This window comes from Heterocephalus glaber, unplaced genomic scaffold, assembly GCF_053883595.1.
Source record: "Heterocephalus glaber isolate CG9 unplaced genomic scaffold, H.glaber_assembly_v1.0 deba00001788, whole genome shotgun sequence".
NCBI classification, from domain to species: Eukaryota; Metazoa; Chordata; class Mammalia; order Rodentia; family Bathyergidae; genus Heterocephalus; species Heterocephalus glaber.
The window spans coordinates 2,633,064-2,651,411 of NW_028258471.1; the positions used below are offsets into that span (position 1 = coordinate 2,633,064).

The window sequence follows — 18,348 nt, forward strand, 5'->3', positions numbered from 1 at the left end:
CGGTATCCATTTCCACCTGGCTTTTTAATTGGCAGCAGTGGCATTTTCCAAGAGGACTGGTATTCTTTCAGGATCCCTGCACCCCTCAGCTGGCTGACATGTTCCTGGATCCCAAGTCATGCCTCTCTGGGTATAGCATATTGTCTCAGTCTGAGAGGTTTTGCCCTCTGGTTTAAGTTCTACCAGGATTGGGGGCTGATTCCCAGCCATCCTAGGTGGGGACTTTTCATCCCAGACCTCTGAAAATGTCTCGAATAACTCTGGGAGATTTATTTCTTCCTGATCGGCACTGTGTAGTTTCCATTCATCCTCTCTGGGGACAGTTACAAACAGTGTCAGTCCTTTCCAGGCATCTAGGGTCAGGTTAGCAGTTCCCTCAAAGGTAAATATTATGCACACCCTGAGTTTAGTCAGCAGGTCTCTTCCCAGAAGAGGGATAGGGCACTCAGGCAGATACAGGAATTCATGGACCACTTCATGTCCTTCAAATTGGCAAGTCCATGCTTGGCAAAATGGCCATGCCATCTGAACTCCAATTGCACCCACAATGGTGGCGTCTCTCTTGGTGAAGGGGGCCACCAGGGTGGTCACAATGGAATGTTCAGCCCTTGTGTCCATCATAAAAGTCATTGTTTGGTCCCCAACTGTCATATTGACCATGGGTTCCCAGGGACCCAGAGTAAAGGAGCCTGGTCCTTCCTAATCTGACTCAGGCTCTGCAAGTCCAATCAGGTTAGGCACTGGTGGCTCAGATTGATATTGAGGGCTAGCATGACTGGGGGACTTCCAACTAAGTGTGCCCCCCTTGTGATTGGGGACTCATTCTTCCATTGTCCAATCTCTTGCAATATGCACATTGGTCTAGATGCAAGGGGGGCTGTTGCTGGTTTCCCCCCATGCGTGGTAGTCCTGCTTTTCGAGTAGGATCTGGTCTCCTGAGCACAGACATGAGAAGTGAGACTTTTTGTTTCATTTTCTTGTCTGCCTCAGGTTGGGTTTCATAGTCTCAATTGGCGAAGACCTTTGTGGTGACTTCAAAGAGTTGAGTGGCATTCATGCCAGTGAACCCTTCAAGCTTTCGGAGTTTGCAGCAGATGTCAGGAGCAGACTGGGCCACAAAAGCAGCATTGACCACTCTCTGGCTCTCAGAGGCTTCAGGATCAAAAGGTGTGAAGACTTGGAATACCTCGCAGAGTCACTCATAGAAGTCTCCAGACTCGTCTGGTTTCTGAGTCACCAAGGCCAACTTTGACATGTTGGAAGGCTTTTTGGTACCAGCACGGACCCCCCTTAGGATGGTCTTTTGATATCGTTTGAGAGAAGCTTGTCCAGCAGGGGTATGAAAGTCCCAATCTAGCTTGACATCAGGGGCTACCTCTTTTGTCCATTCTGCTGGGTCATGATCACCAGGGGCCAGACCTTGAAGATATTTTCTGGCCTTAGTCAGGATTCTGCATGGTTCCATGGTGTTGAAGAGGGTGAGGAAGGGCAAAGATAACAGAACATCTTGAAACATTGGGTAGGAACATCTTGCAGCTTGAACAGTCACATTTGCAGTCAGGACACTTGAACAGTTACATTTGCAGTGCAGGTGGCTTTAAGAAAACATCTTATGATTCCAGGGTGGGGGGCTTGGGAACAAAGACCTGCCATGATGATATTTCCCTATCAGGCTGAGCATTCCAGTGGGTTCAAATCCTCAGCCACACTTGGTAGAGTCAGTAATTGTGATGTCTTTTTGGCAGTGTGTATGAATACTTCAGTGTGGTTTTAATTTAAACATCCCTGAACACTAAAGGACTTGAGCAGCTCTTCACATGTTTAGTGGCATCAAACATTCTCATTTATGAAATTTGTGATGTTTCTTTCAGGTCTTGGGTCCTGGTTTTTTTTTTTTTAAGATTGTCTTTTCCTTATTGATATAAGGATATCTTTCTACAGTGGACCTTGACTTTGAACTCAATTTGTTCTTGAGGGCTGGTTGTAACTCAGGTTGGTCAATTAAAGGCTCAGGCTCCTCTACACAGCCTTCAAAGTCTCTCTCTCCTGTATACGGGCAGCTTTTTGTGTCCTTTAGAGAGACATTGGCCCAGGATTTCTCAACTAACCCCACACAGAAAGGATGTTGCAATGTTCCTTCCAGAACTCTTTAAGGGTTTAATCTGTGTCTGAGACGATCTGGAAGCATAAGCAGCTGGCATTCAGGTCATAACTCAAGACTTTGATAGTAAGTTAAAACTAAAATTTTGGTCATAAACCAAGTTGTTCATATGTCAGGTCCATCATAACTCAAAAGCCCATTGTACATTCTAATGAGCCCTTTGTCATTATATGTACTGTGTAGAGACTATTCCTGTGTGATTTCTTTACAACTCTTAAAGGTGTCTTTTGATGAGCAGAAATATCCTAATGTTAATGTAGTCCAATATAGGGAACAGGTGAGGGTCGTTACCAGAACCTCTGCAGTGGGTCTGCTATGAACCAAGACAGCACAAGGTGAATTAAAGAATAAAGACAGGAAATGAGACTTAGAGAAAAAGCTGGGTCTTGGGCCTGGTCAGTGCTGCTCTGGACAGCAAAGACAAGGGGTACCAAGGGCACCAGTATTTTATTTACTACAAGCATGGGAGGGTAGGAAGGGTATGCTTTAAAGATGTCTATTGACACAGGGTGAGGTGTTTGGAAGCATCTGGCTAGGAGCACCTGGAGATGGCTGATAGGTGGGCAGGAATATCCGATATGCAGGCAGGGATAGCTGATATGCAAGCAGGGATGTAAAGGGGGAAGGCACTGCTTGCCTGTATGGTGAGATCAAAGGGTGCAGATGTCAATTAACCAGCAATCCATCAGGTCAGTGAGAAGCCATAATTCAGGGGAAGGAATTTGGTTGGAGCCAGGTTGACCCCAGCTGGAAGTGAACTCTGCCAAAGCCTGCTATTTCATGGACTAGGACTTAAGTCTCTGAAGCAGCCATTAGCAAAGGAGCAATACTGGCTCAACTCTGCTATCTGACATGGCCATTTGAGTCACATAAAGCTTCGGTCAGACCCTCCTAAGATAAAACAATATAGCCAAATTATGGAAAAGCAAGAAGCATGTGATAGTAGATAGATAGATAGATAGATAGATAGATGGCCTGCTAGTATTGGGCAGAGATGCCTACTGCAGTCCAATTTATCAGTCTTTATTTTATGATTATTGGTTTTTACTTTCTGTTTATCTTTGTCTATCCTAATCATAGATACACTCTCAAATGTAATCTTCCAGGAGACTGTTTTACACAATCTACAATCTACCTGGGATTTATTTATGGTACAAAGTAAGGGTCAAGACATTTTTCTCCAAATGGCTAATTGGCCTAGCACCATTTATTCAAAACACAATCTTTTCTTATTACTATAAAATCTTACCTTTGTTATAAATCAAGTATCCATATACATGCAGGCCTGTTTCTGAGCTCTATTCTAGTCCTGTTGTTTGGTTTTGTTTTTGCTGTGGAGAGTTAGCCTTACACTAATACACCACTTTTTTAATTAGTGGAACTGAAATAAGACTTGGTGTCCTTTAAAATAAGTTTTTCCAAAAAAATAAAATAAGTCTTTCAATCTTCTTCTTCTTTCTTCTTCTTATCCATTTAAATTTTAGAGTCAGCTTGTCAATTTCCACCAGAACAGCTGCTATAATTTTGAATGAGACTATGTTGAATCTATAGATCGATTTATAGAGAATTGACATCTTCGTTAAACTGATTTATTTAGTCCATAAACATAGTATATTGTAGGGAACAGGGAAAGGGGAAGTTACTAGAACCTCTGCGGTAAGTCCTAGTCTCCTGCGAGCCACGGCAGCACAAGGCGAATTACAGGAAAGGTAGAAAAATGAGACTAAGAAGCTGAGCTTTGGTTCTGACCAGTGCTCCTCTGGGCGGCAAAGACGAAAGCCCCCAGTTTACCACACGTTTTATTCAGTACATTGGGAGAAACACATGTAACAGATGACTCGGGACAGAGAGTTCAGTACATCCGCGTAAACAAGATGTAACAATCCAAGAACAATGAGGAACTGAATAGGTGAAGATTTTGTTCCTCCCACGACGTCTTCAGCTGGTGTAATCTTGTCCTGGAGAATCACAGCATCACCGGATCATTGAGGTCTCAGTTATGACCGGAAGCCAGAATGGAATTATGTCTCGGAATGCCATAGCCGGGCTGTAGGCCCGAGAACTAGGCTAACCAAATGATTTTTCCCTAAAATTATGTAGCATTGCTCCCGACAGTATATCTCTCCATTTATTTAGGTTTTAATTAATTTCTCTCAACAATGTAGTTTTAATTGTTGGAGGTCTTAAATATTTTATTAGATAACAATGTATTTTATGTCTTGATGCTATTGTAAGTAACACAACTTTTAAAATTCACTTTGTAATTCTTTGCTCCCAAAATAGAGATATATAATTTGTTTTTACGTGTTGATCCTATAGCTAGTGATCTTGCTAAACTCATTTATGACATTAGACTCTTTGGTGTTTCCTACACATACACTTATATCATCAGTAAGCAATGATAGTTCTAATTCTTTACTTTTACAAAGATGTTTTCATTGTCTTCTATCTAGACTCTGCCGTACCGTATTGAATGCAAGTGGTAATAAAGGCATACTAGGGGCTAGGGATTTAGCTCAGTTGTTCCACCACCTGCCTTGCAAGCACAAGGTCCCTGGTTCAATCCCCGGTACCAAAAAGTAATAAAGGCGTACTTGTCTTATTTCTAGTTCCCAAAGGAAAATAACCAATATTTCACCACTAAGTGTGATGTGTGCAGTGAGTTTTTGCACATCACTTTTGACTGATTAGAGACATTTTCTTCTGTTCTTAGATTTCTACACAGTTTGTTATTGTTAATGGGTGTTGAATTTTTATCAAATTATTTTTGTACAGCTATTGAGATAATTACATAATTTTCTCTTTTCTAATTCTCCTTTACTTTGTTATTGGCATAGATTATAGTGATTGATTTTTTAATACAAAACCAATATCTTACATAGAGTGTAAGCTTTTTATGTTTCACTGGATTTAATTTTCTAATGTGAAGATTTTTAATCCTAGTATTTTTTCATTTCTATTTATGGTAGAGATTAAGTTATGATTTTCTTTAAAAAGAAAAAAACTTGCCAGGGTTTGCTGTCATGAAATGAGTTGGAAAGTTTTTCTTTAGTCTCTAGAAGTGTTTATGTAAGAGTGGTATTAATTATTTTTTTCTTTTGAAGTAATTTGGAACTTTGCTGATGATGCCATCTGGGCCTGTAATTTTCTTTATGGGAAGTTTTTTGGGGGTTTTTTGGTTTGTTTTTTTTTTTGGTACCAGGGAACGAAATCAGGACCTTGAGCTTTCGAGGCAGGCGGCAGAACCACTGAGCTAAATCCCTGGCCCCAGTGGGAAGTTTTTTTGTTGTGGATTCAATTTCTTTTATAGCTGTAGGACTCTTCAGATTTTATATTTCTTTTAGGTCACTTTTGCTAAATTTTCCTAAGAATTTATCAGTTTCAACCAAGTTGACAAATGTATTGGCATAAAGTATTTGATTATATTTTTTCATTATCTTTTGAATGTAGTATTTGTTTGGTGTTCTTTTCCTTTTTGATATTGCTACATTTTGCTTTCTCTCTTTATGTTAGGATTTTTTATGATTAGTCTTTTGGGTTTGTTTGTCTTGCTTGTCTTCTTTTTTTATGTTCTTGAACTAAAATTACTGTTTTGCAATTATAAATACAATACATGCACTTGTAGGGAAAATAAATGCAGAAAGTACTGCATCCATCAAGAAACAAAATATTTTAGGTATGTTTAGAAGAAGGAGATTTAGTTCAGGGAATTGAATTTGTGATCAGTCTTACCAAGAGTTTATCCATCTCACCAGTCTCTTTAAGGAACCAACTTTTGTCTCTATTAATTCTTTCTCATATTTTTCCCTGTATCATTCATTTCTGCTCTTAACTTGAGTATCTTTTTTTTCTTCTGCATTCTTTAGATCTAATGTGCTGTTATTTTCCTACTTACTAAAATTATTGAGATGATGGATTTTTCAGCCTTTCTTATTTACAAATATATACATTTAATTCATATGTATTTCTCCCTAAGCATCATTTTAGCTGCATCATATTTCAGTACATCACATTTAAATTATCACTAGGGTAAAAACATACCATTATTTCCACGGTTAAGTTCTTCTGTAACTCATGGGTTATTCAGAAATGTATGGCTTAATCTCCAAACATTTAGGGATTTTCTAGTTACTTTTCTGCTAGTGGCTTCTAGCTAAGTTTCATTGTGGTTAGAGAACATACTCTACGTGACTTCCATCCTTTTAAGTTTATTAAGACTTGATTTCTATGTAAATAGGGAAGGGTGGAGGGGGTGAAGGGCGCACAGGTAATGGGGAAAAAAATAAGAACCAAGATATATCATGTACAGGTACAAACACCCAATGATAAAGGTAAACAAATTGTATACCTAAAGTGTACCAATAAAATGTACCAATAAAATTAATTTTTTAAAAAAGACTTGATTTATTTCCTAGCATATAATCAATTTTAGTAAATGTTTCATGTGCATTTGAAAAGAAGGTGCACTCTGAAGTTGTTCAATGCCAGGTCCTACACCTGTCAGCTAGGTAAAGTTTGTCAATCATGTAGCTTACTAATTTTTTTGTGTATTTGTTCTAACAGTAACTGAGAAAGATGTGTTAAAAATGCCCACTATGATTATGAATTTATCAAATTGTCCTATTATTTTTGTCAATTTTTACTGACATTCTAGCCAATAAATGCACATAAGAAAACTTTAATGTATAAAAATGGAAAGAGACAAAACTAGCCTTATTTGCAGATTATATTATTATTTACATAGAAAACCTAAGAAAATAGTATTTTAAAAGACTACTAATAGCAATAAGGAAAGTTGGTAATATTGTGGGTAGAAAACGAATATAGAGAAATCAGTAGATGCTACAAGGTTATACTAGAAGGAATGATTCTATTCACATTAGCAAGAGCTAAAACAGAAAAGATAAATTTATTAGAAATAAATTTAACAATAAATATATAATATATATACCTTTAAAAAACCTTTAAAATGTTTCAGGACACATGAATAAAAGGGAAAACATACTCGTACCATACCTTTTGACAAAATGCCTCAATGTCATTTTTCTGCCTTGGATTAAAAATATGCCAATCTTCCTACTTTAATTTTTAAATTTAGCATAATCACAGCAAAGCTGTAAATAGATCTCTAAACTAGATGGAAAAATTCTAAAATTCATGTTGAAAAATAAGCAAATGATTGCAAGGGAAGCTCTGATAAAGAAGACCAAAGAAAGGGAATTACTAGGGCCGGGGATTTAGCTCAGTGGTTCTGCTGCCTGCCTGGCAAGCGCAAGGACCCGAGTTTGATCCCCGGTACCAAAAAAAAAGAAAGGGAATTACTAGATCTAAAAATATTCTACAAAGTCTCATTAATTAAAGCATTATAGTACTATTTAATGAATAAGTGAAGCAATAGAATAGAAAAGGAAGTGCAAAAAGATACAAATGTCATCTCAGTGGGAAAAACAAACTATTGAACAATAGTGGGACAATTATTAGTTATCTCAGAACTATTAATGTTGCACTCATACATCACTTCATTTCTATGATACATTTCAAATGGATCAAAACTTTAATATCATGAATCAATAAAGGCAATAAATGAATACATGGGATAATTTTTCATAATCTCAAAATATAGAGGCCTTGTTAACTATTCCAAAATCTATAACTCTCAAAATTTGATTAAATAAAAAGAAATGTGCAAATCTCTGTATAACCCACCATATTCTAATAAAAGACAAATGATCAACTAGGAAACACAATTGTAACTCCTTATAGACACAGAATAATCTTAATATATAAAAATCTCTAGAAGTGGACAATAAAAAGTCCGGTAATACTTAGAAAAAGAAATGTTAAAAGCAGACAATTCAAAGAACATATAAATCATTCTTAAATATATTTTAAATGCTCTATTTCACCCATAACGCAAATTAAAATTGCCCTAACATAATTTTTCACCATGAAATTGGCAAAAAATCCAAGATTTGATATTATGTCTGTTGCCAGTGCTGTGGAAAACAGATACTCTCACACCTTGCTGGTGGGAGTATAAATTTCCATGACCCATATGGATAGCAATTTAGCAAAAGCTATAAAAATTACAAATATATGTACTCTTGCATTCAATAACTCCAAACTTTGGGGGATTTGCCCTACAGATACATTTGCATATCTACAAAATGGCATGTATATGGTTTATTTATTGCATAATTGTAGTAATGAAAAGATTAGAAAGAACCTGGATACTTGTCAACTGGGGCCTGGTTAAATAAATTCAATAGAGTATTTTGTAACTGTGTAAATAAGAAAGTTCTCTGTATATTGATATGGAAAGCTCTCAAAGATAGATTAACTGAATAAAGTCAGGTACCAAATGATCTGTATAACAGCCTAACATTTATATTACAAAGGGAAAACAATATATCTTGTATTTTTGCTTATATTTATTTTATGTTTATTTCTAAAATCTCAGAGAGGGCAAAGAAAAGAATAAAAGTCATGGTTAGCTGGCTTGGGGGCTTGGGAACTGAGAACATGAATGACCCACGTGAAGAGATTTTTCATTGTGAGCTTTTTCACACTTTTGATATTTTTTACCATGTGAATGTATTAGTCAAGGTTCACTAGAGAATGGATTTAATATAAAAATACATATAAGATTATATAAAGAATTTAAACAGCAGGCTTATAATGGCTGCCTACAGAATTATGGGTGGAAGAATGCAAAATGGCTATCTGTGTACTTGAGAGTAGGAGGATCCAGTTGAAGGTCAAAGGCTCACTGCAGAGTCCAGTGCAAGTCCTGTTGAAAAGCCAAAGAGTCTGTGTTGGAAGGCTGCAGAGTGCACTACAAGCCTGAAGGAACTGGAGAAGAATGTCCAAAGGAAATGGTGAAGACCAGCAATCCTTTGAAAAAAGAAAGACTTCCTTCTTCTTTGCCTTTTAATTTTGTACAGGCTACAAGCCTATTGGTTGATACTACCCACATTCAGGGTGAGTCTTCCCTTCTCAGTTTGTAGCCTACATGTCAGTCATCCACAGAGCTTTACTAATCTGCTAGGTAGTTCCTACTCAAAAAGGTTGACATGTCACAATCAATGATCATAATGAATATTCAAATTTTTAAAAAATGATTTAAAGTAAAGTACCATCCTAACAATACTACCAAATATATTTAATGCCATACATGGCTTAAATGCACTGAAACTCCAGCAAGGCCCACTGTGCTATTACTAGGTACATCAGTTAGAATGATTTTGACTGTAAATGTTTAGGGCCTTAAAAAGTGAGGATGATTCATCATCCCAACTCAACTAACAAAACATCCAAAGTTAGACTGACCCAGGACCGGAACAGTCTCTGCAATTTCACATACACAGCAGACCATGAGCAGCCAAAATGGATAATGTCCACTTCTTCCTGTGTATTGCCCAAAGTTTCCAAAAGATTCCTCTCAGTTTCAATTGCTAGTAATGTATAACATGTCCATATCTGAGCTTTAGCAGAGAATGCCACTTAACAGCAATACTGTTATAATAATATTGTATTGCTATAATGATACTGTTATAAAAACTTACATATATTAATGCACACTTCAAAGCCACTAATTAGGGAGATAGTAATATTATACTCATTTACAGATAAGGAAATGAGGTACTGAGAGTTAATTTGCCAGAAGTGTCAGTTACTAACTAGTGGAGCCAAGATCCATAAAGTCCCAACTATCATGTATGTTACCTAAAATTGATGTTCAATGAAGAGGATGCCATCAGCAAAGAAGGGGTAAGAATGGCTACTGGATATACACACAATCATCAGCGTCTCTTCCTAAGAACAAATTCCTCAAATCTCAGCCCTTGGTTTGCACACAGCAAACCATCAGTGATGGATATTGGCCATTTGTGAGCACTTTCCTCATTCTCCCTACACCTGGGTATCAGGTACTGGAGTGGAGGAAACCCTGCACAATGCCTGGGATCTTTCTAGAAGCAATTACAGTAGTTGCTCTACTTAGAGAAATCTCCAAACTACCAGTTCCTGTGCCTATCAGGGACATTGCAATGAGCTTCAGGGAAGAGACATGCTTCCCCCTGGGGGCAAGATGACAGCCTGGAAGATCCCTGTGGAAGACTCCCAGGTGCCTTCATGAGCTGTCACATACTCAAGGCTCCACTGTAGTCCAAGACTCAGTGGAGCCTCAAGGCTGCTTCTTCCTGCCCAGGCAGAAGTGGTAATGAGCTATGGACCCTGTAGCTCTGTGGCTCCACAGAAGCAGAGCCTGGCAATCAAATGAAGTTTTTGATTTGGGTGAAAAATAGCCATGCCCGACCTTCACAGACAAGTCTGTACCCCTGTTGATAAGCATATCAGTGGGTATTTTCCTAGTTTTGAGTACTCCACACTCTCCATGCCTCACTGGCCACTTAAAAGCCCATTGCTACATATGTCTAAAACATTGAAGAAAAAGAGCTTTTATTTTAAGTAAAAACTTTTATCCTCTAGGACTTTACAGCAGCTCTCTCTGCCCTCCTGTGCTAAAAATACTGGGGTCCCCCCCACACACACATCATTAATCCAGTAGTTTTTTCATACATTGTATTTGTCAGTTCATTGAGTCAGAGAGACAGTGAGTCAGTTTCCTCACCTCCCAGGCAAGTCACTCAGGGAAGGGGGTGGATATATTCTTAGCTGGAGCACTTTGCTCTGTCTTATGTAAATCCCCAGGAGGTGAATGTGTCTTGTGATAAAGAGGAGAGCAGAGATGGCAAAAGAATGAAGTTCCCTCAATATCAAGCGACCTACCTGTGGAACATGCTTGCTACTTGCTGATCTAACAGAGCTGTCGGCTACAGAGGAGGAAACAGAGGGAAGGAATCCCTCCCCTTCTTAAGTCTCCTTCCTCAGACCTGTTGGCTCAGTGGGTTCTAATTTGCCTCTCCTATCCAGGATGGTTCTTCATTCTTGTCACTGAGTCCTTCAAAGCAGACAATGTTCTCTGGCTGGAAACCAAAGATTCAGCAGAAAGGAAAAAGCAGATTCAAAGCCTGAGTGGGACTTGAGTCCGTGGCTGGAGGTGGCATGTGAAAATTTGGGGGTGGAAAAGGGGTGCACTAAGAGCAAATAGGCAGCCCCTGGTGACAACTACCACGGAACTGTAGTCTTATAACAGCACGGGACTGAACTCAGCCACAGCCTGAATGAGCTTGGACACTAATTTGTACTCACAGCTCCAGAAGGGCCCTGCCTTGCGTCAACTGGGAGGCAAGTAGAGGATTCGGCTAAGCCATGCTGTCCCCAGGCTTCTGACTTTTAGAACTGTAAGAAAACAAATGGATGCTGCTCAAAGTAATAAATTTGTGGTGATTAATTTGTTAGAGCAGCAATAGAAAATGGATGCACAGATGTCCCCAACAATTGCATTCCTCAAACAGGAAATGCTCGTCATTTCAGAACACCTGCGTCTGGCAGCAGGATGGCAAAGTCTAGCCCAAGGTCTGCGCTGTTCCTGCTACTGCACTCTGCTCCCTTTCAGAAATCAGCTATTTCAAAAGCCTGACAGAGGAAGATATGAAGGAAAAAGGGAGGCTAGGTGGGAGAAAGGAAAGGAGGGAGGGAGGCAGGGAGGGAGGAAAAACAATGGACCCTGGTATTGTTTTTCCTATAATCCCTGAAGGCATGTAACCCCTAACAGTGCCCTCTTAGTAATTAAGAAATGTGAAGTTGGCTGCCTGGCCATATGGAAGAGCAAGGCCAGGAGTGCCTTGGGGATGCTTTGGAATCCAGCAACCTGAATATCTGCAGAGAACATCTTGTGAGTAGTCCTTTGGCTGTGAAAATGCAAATGACCTAAACTGGCTGCCAAGTGTCACCTGGGAGGCCCAGCTGGCATCAGCATCCGGGCTCCATTCTAACCCCCCTCCCACACAGCCAATGTGGCAGAACCCTCAGTGGCATTCAGAGGCAGCCCAGGGGATAGTGGGGAGGGGGTCTCCCTCTCCCTCTCCCTTTCCCCCTCTTCCTCCCTCTCCCTCTCTCCCTCTCTCTCCTCTCTCTCTTTTTCTCCCCCTCTCCCTCTCTTCCCTCCTCTCTCTTTCTTTTCCATTTCCCCCTTTTCCTTTTTTCTCTTTCACCTTTCTTTTAAATTCCAAAGTGAGCTCTGAAACTAACCCTCCTTCTCCAGCTCTCCTTTTTTCCTATGTCCTTTCAACTTTATGTAGTAAGTTTACACCATTCATTTTTATTCCTCATAAACAGGAAAAGGAAAAGAGACAAAATTAAAGATGACCTAAAAAGTCATCTTTCTCTACCTCTGGAAAGTCCTCTCATGCCTACACAGAGCCCCACAACTCTGCTCCCATTTACCCCACCTCTGATCCTCCCAGCAAGCTCCTGTGGCCAGCCCAGGCTCCAGGGAGGCAGCTGGGGAAGCAGAGCAGGATGGCCATGGATAATCCACCACAGGGAAAAACATCTTGTGGTCATCAAGAGCTTTTATGCCCTGAAAGTCCAAAGGTTCTTCCCACCTGGTAAAATCATGATAATGACTGAATTCATTCTCCAGCAGGGACCAGTACTTCATTTTACAAACATGAGTATAGCAGAACAACTCATAAATAGCTAAATTTTAGAATATATATATATATATATATATATATCCATCAACAGTTGAATGGATAAAGAAAATATGGTATGTACACACCATGGAATCCTATTCTGCCATAAAGAAGGATAAATTTGAGTCACTTTTAGGAAAATGGATACACTTTGAGACCATACTGTTAGGTAAAATAAATCAGATACCTAAGTTTAAATATCAAGTAACTTCTCTTATATGAGAAACCTAAAGTATAAATAATTTAAAGAGCTAAAGAAAAGATAGACAGGGGCCAGGGATTTAGCTCAGTGGTGCCATGGCCTACCTCACAAGCACAAGGTCCCGAGTTTGATCCCCAGTACCAATAAAAAAAAAAGAAAAGATAGACAATAACAAATAAAGAGATAGATCTCTGGCAAATGGAAAGCGGTACTTGTGATGAGAGGAAGGGAGGAAAAAGGGAAGAAAAAGAATTAAGTTACATTATGTACATGTACCTACTCCCCATGATTTACATAATCAATATGTGGTACAAATATGTACTAGTAAAAAAAAAAAACTTAAGAAAAAGAAAAGAATTGGACCGGGGATTTAGCCCAGTGGTTCCATCACCTGCCTCACAAGCTCAAGGATGTGAGTTCGATCCCCGGTACCAAAAAAAAGAATCAAGATGCAAAGATCTAGGCCTGTGTTTCCTGAACTTTCAGTGGATGATTTGTTTGTGACCTTCACGTGGAGGAAAGAGTAATGTCTTAAGAATTCAGGGCAAAACGAGGTTGGTTTTCCTGGGTTTCTTTCCTGCCTACCATCCACTTCATAAGTACCACTGCATCCATTTTCTGTCCAACCACCTCCTAAGCCCCCATGCACACTGCACTGCATATGTGTGCACCCACATGCACGCAGTGCAACACACACACACACACACACACACACACACACCCCTCCTGCCTTACTCCTCAAAGCCCAACCCCATCTTTGCACCAACCCCAGCCTCTGGGGAGTGTCACATAAAGTGCAACCCAGGCAAAAAGATGTTCCTTCTCACACAAGTGTTGTACACCTCAGAGACACCAGCACAGGCTGAAAGCATAGCTAAGTACAAGAAAAGAAATCAGGAGACCAAGTGGATCCTGCCAACCAGTCTCATCCGCAAGAAGGAAACCTTCAGCCTCGGTTACCTGTCAAGATCACTGAGCCCTGCACTGTCCCACAGAGCTGCTGCCAGCCCCCTCCTTCTCGACGCCCCAGGGAGGAACCTATGGAAGAGCACATCTCCCTCACTTGATCATTTTTCTTTCTCCAGTGCCATCTGTTGAATGCCATTATTTTGCTGAAACACAGCTGTCAGGGTATTAATTTCTCTTTCTCTCTTCCCAACCTCATAATATGTACGAGTGATTCTTCACAAATAGAATGTTAGATTTTGAGTCCCTGCCTATGAAAAAGAACAATATAATAAAAGGGGATGCTAGGCCGTTATGTGCCAGGCACTGTTCTGAGCACTTCACATGAATTAATCCTGATCACTTTACATCATTTAATCCTCACAACAAGCTTATACAGAAGATGCTCTTGCTCTCCCCATCTTACAGTCAAGGACACAGAGGCGAGGGCAGTGAGACATAGAGTTACTAAGTGGTAAACTGGGATTCAGATCCAGAGCACATGCTCCAAGGTGCTCAAGCTTAATTAGCCTTAACCAGGTGCTCTCGAGGCTCCCAACAGTGTGACTAAGGAACTTTCCGCCCCCTGAAAAGATATAGAAATAATACAGACCAACAGCACCCTGTCCGTAAGAGAAAAGAAATGTGGGACTTTTGCACACACATTTTTATCTTTCTGAAAGAAGACCCTAAAGGACGATGGGTGGCCCTAATCCAGGTATTCCTTCCATACCTGTACCACTACTACCAAGAGATGGAATTTAACCCAGACTCAAAGTGTTATTGAGGTCCTGTGGTCACAGACACGGGGCCTTGTGTCTTGGGTGGACTGACCCAGAGAACAACAGAGCACTTCCTTAGTGTGCTTGGGGGAAGGAAGGAGAGGGCAAGGAGCAGAGGTTGATCCCTGACCCCCACAGCTCCTCCTGACTCCATGGCTGAAGACCAGGGATTCCCAGATGACCTGTTTATTGGCAGTGGCCAGGAGGCTGTCCTTCCTCTGTCTGTCCTGCATCCTCTTCTCAACCCAATCCTGTCACATTCTACCACCACATGTAGATGAGAGCAACCAGTGTTTGACTTCCAATAATTTGGGACAGCATGCAGAGGGGAAAGAATGGCTGCATTTTTTTACCAGTTTTTATCATGGTTTATCTTTCAGGATTCTAGTAAATGCTATCTTTGGGAGAGTAAAATTGTTCAAAGGAACCTGAGGATGCTGGTGAACTATTTTACATCTAACTGAATATCTTAAATCTCAATATCCATGTTTCTAAGCAATATCCAAGCTATTAAAAGATAGTGCTACTATTGCTACCTGCATTCATCAGTTTTTCATCTGTAACTGACAGCTATATAACCAATAGCTTAACTGCAACTAACAACTTCAAACTGTCAGTAGCATACCACAACAAACTTTGGTGGGTAAGCTGCAGTTGACTCTAAGCTATAGGCACCTATGTTTGCATCTGTTTCATGGCTCTTCATCTTTCTGTGCCAGCTTTCTCTCGGGAAGTTGCTACCATGTTCTTCACATAGCACATGGCAGAAGCCCCTGGAACCAAAGCAAACAATGGAAGAACTACAAAGCTTCTCATGTCACCTCTGCTATCCTTCCCTTGACCAAAGTCATACGGCTAGGTCCAGCATCAGTGTGGCAGAGAAGCCACCCCTCTCACTCCACTGACAGGGGCCACAGAGGCAAATGACAAAGGACATGGATGTGCAATGGTAGACCTTGAAAGGAGTAAAGAATTGGGAATAATCCAATCTACCTTACTATCTCTATGGCCTTCATACTACATGTTTCCCCCAGAGTCTTTCTTCCTTTCTTAAAACCAGAAAAATACTAAAGGGAAACCAGTAACACATGGAGCTCATTAGGATAGAGATAGGTTTAAGCACATCTCAGAGGCTTAGACCCTAAGTGTGGGTTAGCAAAATCAGAACAAGACTTTTTGTGAAGTGGCAGAATAGTTGTGCAGTAGAAAAGGAAGGCAAGGGAGAAGGGGAGAGAAAAAAAAGAAACCAGCAATTTAAAACCAAGGATAAGCACTGGACATGGGAAGAGATGACCACAAACATCCTTAAAAAGCAAAGATTTTGAGCAGGAATATAATAACCCTTGATCAAAAAGCCACTAGTTATAAAGAGAAACAAGTAGATTTTAGCGGTCATCTGTTCTTTTCCTACAAATAATGAAGGAACAGAAGAGAGGTGAGAAAATAAGGTGGCACTTTATTTTCAGGATATTAAATTCTGTGATTTAAACCAAAATTTATGTTATACAAACAATAGTATTCCTGTAAAAAGGTTTAACATAGGTGAGCATACGTAATAAATATTCGACATCCCACCGAGAGATAAACGTGATTATCATTTTGATGTACATCTTTTAGACTCTTCTCTAAATATATATGTACGTATTGCATTTCTTTTTAAGATTTCTTTCCCCTCCCTCCTCCTCTAAATCCCTTTTCTCTATCTTCATTCTTGTTATTACTACTCTTAGCTCATGTTTACGACATGTAACATTTATGCTCGTCGAGGTTATTCGGTTCCTGTACATGGCATATTTTTGTTTTACTGACTTCCTCTTTCCCTCCCCCTCTCCTCTCAGCCTCGGTCTCCTAGACCCCTTCCCATTTACAAGAACCCTAAGCCCTTGTCTCCTTCTATCTATCCTTTATTGTGCTCTTTATTTGTATTTTGCCTCACTCAAATGAGAGATAATATTTGGTACTTAAGCTTGTGTGTCTGGCTTATTCACTCAACATTATCTTTTTCAGGTGCATCTATTTTCCTACAAATGTCTCAAATTTGTCCGTCTTTGTAGCTGAGTAGTATTCCATTATGCATAGATACCACATTTTCTTTATCCTTTTGTCTGTTGATGGGTATACAGGCTGCTTCCAGGGGGGTAGCAGGGTTGTATTCTATTTCTTAAATTGCAATTATCCTATACATATTTTTGTAACAGTTGTTTTTCTACCTAATGTATTATCTAACCATTTTAATATTTATGTTAGTATTTTAACATAGAACAGTAAGTAACCATAGACTGTAAGTAGCCATAGACTAGCCCCTTTTAACTGTTTGTTAAATTTAACCATTCATTATTAGACATTAACAACTTTTCAACTTTCACTGTTACAGATAATGGTGCAATAAAAGATCTTTAAATGTAAATATCTGCATATTTCCCTTATCATTCTTTAAGGTAATTTCATAGGAAAATTTGGGCATCCATTGCTAAAATGACTCCAGGAAAGCTGCAAAGATTTGATCACCCAACTCCCTTCCCTGAGTACCAAGCTATAGTCTGTAGTGTAGTAGGATCACTCGGGTCTTGTTCTGTGATTTGGAACAAATTATTTCACTTCCTACAGATCGTGTATACACTATAGGAGATAACGGATGCAAAAGTGCTTGGCTCAATGCCTGGAACTTAGTTATATTTAGTATTAGCACAATCGTCCTTGTAACTTAAGAGATGTGGGAGCCAGTTTCATGGGCATTTGACCCCTGCAGTCACTCAGGAAGGGCCAGTGCTTTGGTTTAGTAGTGTTTTTTTGTTACCGTCATGAAATCATAATAATTTTTTCTTTGAATTGTATTTTGTAAGTAAAATTTAATGGGCTAATGCAATGTTTTCATGACCATAAGACACACAAGCAATATGCATGTCTACCACCATTCCTTAACACCCATTCACGTGTCATTGCTGATGGCCTTTCAGCACAGAATTGCAATAGATCCACAATGCATGAGAATTCTGCTAGACTCCTAGTGAGTACAAAGTAAGCATGTTACATCTACACCTCAGAAAGAGGACGCACACACAGTCTCCAAGAAGCCGTGCTTCCCTTTCAAACCACAAGTCTCTTGAAATGCAGAAAGAAATCAGCAGTATTCTAAGGAAAACAACCAACCAAAGAGTCCTATTATGTATTTCCTTATCCAGTGGCTTCCCTGTATTAGCCACCATTTACTCTGATAATGAATATAAATAAGGGGGGAAAAAAGCAAGATAAAGCAGCCCATAGTCCCTTTTCTTTTCATACTGTCCTTGCTCACCAGTAAAACAAAGGTGGAGAGCATTGGTAGAGAGTGCACAAACCAAGGAGTGAAGTGAAGACAGTTTTGTGCAGATTCCCTTTGTTCTCTAAGAACAAAATACATAGCACATATGAGCTACAAAATACAATTTGTATATTTCATTGCTTCTGCACATAGATTAAATGCTCTTATGCTTGCATTTAAAGTTAGCATTGTACCACATAAAGACGAACTGTAATATTCATGCCAACAATTTAAATTTTTCATCTTTCTGTACTTAGAATGACATTAAATAGCAAATTTTTTTTAAAAACACTATGAAGAGACAGACAAAGGGAAAGAGAGAATAAGCTTTATATTTTAGTACATATCTCTTTAAA

The 18,348-nt window shown here is 39.5% G+C and overlaps 1 long non-coding RNA gene across 3 annotated transcripts in view; it reads right to left on the reverse strand.

Moving 5' to 3' along the window:
* LOC147820891 (uncharacterized) overlaps window positions 1–18,348 on the reverse strand; it is a 104,533-nt gene that overhangs the window by 26,288 nt on the left and 59,897 nt on the right. Inside the window, exon 6 of one of the 3 annotated variants that reach the window (XR_015448028.1) lies at window positions 7,172–8,951. The exons of the other annotated variants lie outside the window; for them this stretch is intronic. This is a non-coding gene — a long non-coding RNA (uncharacterized LOC147820891). Of the gene's footprint in view, window positions 1–7,171; window positions 8,952–18,348 lie in introns of those variants that run through there. 3 annotated transcript variants of the gene reach the window in all.